Below are 6488 nucleotides of genomic sequence, written 5' to 3'. Positions count from 1 at the left end.
GAGCCGCGCCGGGCCGCGCCCGCAGATCGGGCCGCACCCGCGGGCCGCGCCGGCGCGGCCTGCACGGGCGCAGCCCGGCCCTCATTCCTTCTCCCCGCCCTCCCGCAGTAAGTAGCTTCCCGGGCCGCAACCTTGCGGCCGGGGAAGTTTTTTACTGCGGGGGGGGGGGCGGGGAGAGGGAGCTGCGGCCCGGCGCCATGGCCTTTGCGGCCCGGCGCCGGGCCGCGGCCCGCAGGTTGGGGACCACTGTTCTACACTACAATAAACAATTCGATAAAACTGAATTTGAACACAATTGACAGGAATTTTAAAAACCAACATTGTAAAAACCAACATCCCATAAACTGAATTTCACAGATTAGAGGACGGTAATCCACTGCCCTGGATTTTATAGAGAACAGCAAAAATATAAAGGGGAGGGACTACCCAATTTAGGGGTGCCAGTCCTCAGGTGGGAACAGGAGATCCTCTAGATCGATCTCCAGACTAAAGACATCAGTTCCCCTGGAGAAAGTGGATACTTTAGAGCAGGGAATCCATCGCATTATACTCCACTGGAGGGCCCTCCCGAATTCAAATCATGCCCACTTCTAGCTCCATCCCCAAAGTCTCCAGATATCTCCCAACCCAGAGCTGGCAACCCTACCCACAACAGTGAGGCTGAGAGAACTGCTCTTTAAGAACAGCACTAACAGGACTGTGACTAGCTCAAGGTCACCCAAGTGACCGCATGTGGAGAAGTGTGGAATGAAACCTGGCTCTCCTAACCTAAGCTGCCATTCTTAACCACTACACCCTGCTGGCTCTGTCCTCCATGTATCGGTCTAATCCCCTTCTAATAAGAACAAATCACAAAGATACTGAGTCTTTGTTGATCTCCTACTCTGGGTTTTGGCATAGTTCATTATTCCTTAGGGCTGACCCCTGACCTAGCACAGCCCCTAAACAGAAATACATAACACCCATATGTAATGCTTGAAGATACCTCAGTGTGAAAAAGCCTCTGCTTTGTATGCAGCAGGCCTAAAATTCAATCCCAGGCACCTGCAGCAAAAAGAATCAGGTGGCAGGTGATGTGAAAGACTTCTGCTTTAGAACCTGAAGAGCTGCTGCCCGTCTGAGTAGGCAATACTAAGGGTCTGATTCAGTAGAAGGCAGTTTCATGTGTGCTCAATGTGCTGCAGTAACAATCCAGTCATGAATGTTAACCCAGGGCTTTTATGACTATAGCCAGAACAACTCATTCCAGGGGCAGCTGCTGGCAGCAAACCAACTGGAAAGTGATGTGTCCTCCTGGACAGCTGCCTCCTGTCCGAACCAGTTGTAAAAACAGAGTTGGATCAATCGATAGGCGAGAGCACAGAGGAAAACAAACCTTGCCCAGCTCTGGTGGTGCCAGGGGTACAGGAACACAAGACCTCTTCTGTCTAATTTTTAATGAAATAACAATGTGTGTGCACTGATAACTGGAATATGCAACAGGTAATTTGCGTGATTTAATTCCGCTTAATTGAGGAACAGCATTAGAAGAAATGCCTTGTGCTCTGTCACACACAGGAGATGGATTGATTCCATAAAGGAGTTCGCAAGACCTGATCAAGGGTGTTAAATAGAGACAGGATGTTTGTTTGTTTTTATACTAGCCCCAAAGCCTGTTGTACCTGAAAATACAACGGGTGCAAGGTCCCCACCCCAGGCAGGCCAGCTGAGGCCTGGAGAGGTCTCAGCAGGCATTTTTGGGGCGAGGGGTGGTAGAAGCGCCTGCAGGGACTCTGCTCATCCCACTGCTGCCCCAAAAGGGTTCACTGAGACCACAGCGGGCATTCTCAGGCCGGCAGGGGGAAGTGCTGCTGGGGACTCCACTCCTCCCTTCACCACCACAAAAAGGCTTACCGAGGCTTCAGTGGGCAATTTTGGGGTGGTGGCATTAAGCACTTGGCGAGCATTCTCAGTATGGTGTCGGGAACACCGCTCCTCCCCCTGCCACCCTCTGCAGCCTAGCACTGGCCAGGACTGGGTCACCCTCTCACCCCCACCCCGCCACTGAGGCCAGGTGAGGGCAATGGCAGGGCTGCTCAGGGCAGAGATGAACACTGGCAGGGTGCTCCCCCCCCCATGGGGCTTGCAATTCCAGGCCCCATGCCCTCCCTCCAGCTCCCACTCACCAGCTGGTACTTCCTCCACATGGAAGAAGCTGGAGGGGGATGCAGCCCAGGGGGGAGTACACCCTTCCTGATTGGTTGGATGGAACTGGGACAGCGTATCTGACTGGTTGGCAATGAGTGCCAACTCCTCCCAGCACCTTCTTGCCATTTTATTTATATGGAAAGATTTATAGAGGCTGCCACTATTGAGCTAGTCATCTCAGGACTGCTCACAACAATATATATATATATAAGAAACCACACTATAAAACATTGACACAGTAATATATTAAAATACATTTAATACATGTTTGGGAGTTTGGTTATTCTTAGGGTTACTGTTAAATCTGTGACTTCAGAGGTGGACAGAGATTCTCGAAGTGATTTGAGCTCTTTATTAAGACCCCAGTTTAAACTGACTGGATCTGGCTGCACATTGGCCAATGACATTGCCCACTTCGATCCTGCCTTCGGCCTCAAGCTCAGTCCTTGGCAGAACTGCAAACACAACAGTTTGCCATAAATTAGAATCAGCTTGAGGGTGCATAACACACACAAATGTCACGTACACGTGATAGAGACAGTGGGAATGTCCTCCCTTCCAAGAAATCCAAGCAGACGGCAAGGAGTCGTTTTAGCACTTCCGCCAAGATGGCTGTACTTGAAATCTCCTGGGGGAATGGATCCATAATCCTGGTTCTGTAGGGCTGCCAACTCCAGTGTGGAAAATCCCTGGAGATCTGGAGGTAGGCTTTGGAGAGGACCTCAGCAGAGATGTGATGCCTGTCATGCAATTCCCTCTTCCCTACCTGCCATTTTCTTTGGTGGAAGCAGTCTCTGTAGCCTGGAGATTGGTTTTGATTCTGGGAGAACTCTAGGCCCCAACTGGACATTGGACAGTCAGTTTAGCTTTATTTACAAGCAGCAGTACATCAGTACCATCTGTACTGCCATGTGCTCATGACCAGTCACACTAGGGCTCCCAACAACCTGGAGGGAAAATGTATATATCCTCCCCCCTTTAGCCTGTGGAAATGGGCAGGTCAAGCTTTTGTTGGTATGGAGGTGAATAACATTGCCTTCAGCCTCTATTAAGGGGGCAACAGAGCTTTTATCTACATTTTTTGGCAGGAAATCCAGCTTCCTGTTTCTGGGCATCATTAAAAAAGCCTTAGAAAGCCATTGGTGGGTGTTATTTTCCAGGCCTTCTGCTTTTCTATGTTTATTTAGCAATGAGCATGAACAATCGAATGCTATTTACTTCTAATGACATATGCAGAAAACTAGGGTTTTTACAGTCCCCTGCAAATCAGAAACATACATTTGGGATGAGACTGTGCAAGAAAATAGCACAGTGCTGAAAAACAACTGGCTTTCCAGTGATGTGTTATCTTTAAAGGTGTAACCAGAAATGACTAGCAACATCCTCTTTGAAAAGCTGCTTGCGCTAGGTTTGCTGCCTGCCTCCGCCACTGGTGAGGACTGAGAGGTAGAGTTACCAGCTTCAGGTTGGGAAACTCCTGAATATTGAGTGGAGGGGGGGAGCCTGGGAAGGACAGAGACTTTAGTACTGTACAATGCCACAGAGTCTTCACTCCTAAGCAGAAATATTCCTCAGGGAAACTGATCTCTGTAATCTGGAGATGAGCTGTAATCCCGAGGCTTCTTGAGGTCCCACCTGGAGGCTGGCATCCCCCCCTTTTTTTTTTTGAGTAAAATGGGGAACTCTGCAGTGATAAAAGGAACATCATGTCTGCTCTGACTAGATTAGTTCCCTCTGGCCTGGGAAATTCCTGGCAATTGGGGGCTGGGGCCTATGGAGTGGGATATAATACTGATGTTAAAAATAACATGGAGGCTGGCTTTGCTGCCTGAAAGTCCACCTGTAAACAATCTCCCTAAGAATGTACTTGGCCCCTCTCAGTTTTGTGATCATCTAAGCTCTTATGGAGGGGGTCTAAAGACTGAATAAATGAACAGGGTTGTGTAAGAGAGCCAGCGTGGTGTAGTGGCTAAGAGCAGCAGCTTCTAATCTGGAGAGCCAGGTTTGATTCCTTGCTCTTCCTCCCCATGCAGCCAACTGGCTGACCTTGGGCTCTTCATAGCCCTGATGGGGCTGTTCTGACCAAGCACTCCCTGTCAGAGCTCTCTCTGCCTCCCCTACCCCACAGGGTGTCTGTTGAGGGGAGAGGAAGGGAAGGCCACTTTGAAACTCCTTTGGGCAGTGAAACGTGGAGTATAAAAACCAACTATTTTTCTTCTAAATCTCATTGTAAACTTTAGAGTTTAACGACTGCTGAATTTTAACATGTTTGTAACTCACCCTGAGCCTCTAAGAAAAGGGCAGGGTATAAATGTAAAGTAAATAAATATCCTTTGGAAGCAATGGTACACCTTATTGTCTGCCCGGTGGGCTGCCAAACATTTACATGGGGAGTGGGGGGATTACTGTGGTGCCTGCTAATTGTCTGTTGCCTGCTGTGCTCCCTAATCACAGATCCAGGCTGACTTCCTGCCCATCTTCTTGGTGTTTTGCAGGGTGGCATGTCTTTTAATTTTATTCCTGCCTTTCGGGCTAGAGGAACAGAAATAGTGCTCTCCTGCCCGGGCTGAGAGAAAGCAAAGCCTGACTCATCCTCCTGTCCTGATTTTGGTGGAGAGGTAGATCAGGGGCCTCCTGGATGCATCAGAAGTGTGAGCACATGTGATGCATTGAGATGGCTTCCGCAGCAGCTCACAGCAGAGCGGTGGAGTCTGGGTCCCTTTGTGGCTGCCTGCTCACAGACTTCCGGCCTGCCTCCTGCAAGAGGGGAAGGCCAGAGAGGAAAGTGTCGTCTGGGGCCGAGGTTCAGGCTCTGCTTTGTTCCAGAGCTCTCTGCTGGTCCTGGCTGGGAGGGGAGAGAGCAGAATCACGGCCCAAACAAGACAGCACATAGCCTGATTCTACACATATTTTCAGCTCCAGTTTAAGGATACATGGGGCCTTAGGAGAGCACAACTGGGGCAAGTGAAATGCCCCAATCTCTAAGGGGGCCTTCACACTTATGTGGCTTGCACACATGCTCAAGTTACCAACCTTTTTTCATTCTTACATGAAGGGCGAGTTATAAGAATTAACATTACACATTATTGCTGTTGTTGTTATTGTGATTCACATGCCACATACGTATGAAACCCCCTTTAAAATCACAATGCACAAGCTTCCTACATGCTGTAGCATGTGCCTAGGAAAAATTATCTCTGCATATTGTACAAAGAAGCCTGCCCAAAGTTCCTATCCTATTAGAGCAAAGCTGATTGTTTCCCTTAATTCCCCCCCCCCCAGCAATTTACCATATGTTTGTGGAATAGAAACTGCAAGGCTGGGCTTCTCCCTCCAGGGTGGTAGTCCCAGGTCAGTCGGAGAGACGGCGGCCAGACATTTCAAAGTTACGGAGGGCCTGAAAAACCAAGCTCCAGGCATTGGGTTGAGCCCAGGGTCACACCTCCTAACATCTTTATTGCCCCCCCTGTCTATCCTATACTGTTTTGTTTTGCTTTTTTCTTTCAGACTGCAATCCCCCATCCTGAGCCACGGCATAGAACAAGAAGCCCAGCTTCTTAGGATGTGCTCGGTTGTTCTCAGGACTGAGCAAATATGTTAAAAATCAAGGTACTGTTTTGAGCATATAGTCTGTTTTAGATGATTTTGAATTAGCATTGTTTTGTTTCTGGTGACCATCTTGGAGAAGGGTGGCCTAAAAATCAGATAGACAGACGGATGGATGACTCAGGGGAGGGTGAAGACTTGAACCTTGGTTCCCCAGTTAGCAGATTCAAGAGCCTTGGCAGAATAATGAGCTGTTTGGAGAAAACCAGCGTCCAATCCCCTCTGCTTATCTCTTGCCTTGAAGGCTCCATGGCTGGGGCTGCCATAAGCTGGCCGTGACTCGACGTCCCATTCTTGGGCTTCTTAAAGCCGGTAGAACAGAAAACAGGTTTTAGAGCTGAGTCATCTGCCCTCTGCACAGGTTGGCTTGCAGATCCCAAATAAGGAACTGTTCAATCTTGGGGGGGAAAGCGGCCCAGCACGACTTGCACATGGGTCCGCGGAACCCGGCCCTGCGCCCCACCCCTGCTCCATAGCGGTCTCCTTTCCCCTCCCCGCCTTTCCATTTGTCGCAACAAAAGAAAAATCGTAACTTTCCCCAGCGAGCACCTTCCCCACGGGCGCTCTAGCAGCAACCACACCCAGCCCCAGCTCGGCCCCACCCCTCTTCCACCACGTGCCCGTTACGGCCGCCGTCCAATCAGCTCGGCGCTCGTGATCCCCGCCGGCCAATGGGCGCGCGGGCCGCCCGCCGG

The sequence above is a fragment of the Paroedura picta genome, chromosome 3 (genome assembly GCF_049243985.1).
Source record: "Paroedura picta isolate Pp20150507F chromosome 3, Ppicta_v3.0, whole genome shotgun sequence".
Lineage (NCBI taxonomy): Eukaryota > Metazoa > Chordata > Lepidosauria > Squamata > Gekkonidae > Paroedura > Paroedura picta.
The sequence above is the reverse complement of the archived record's forward strand: the minus strand, read 5'-3'. Positions refer to the sequence as shown.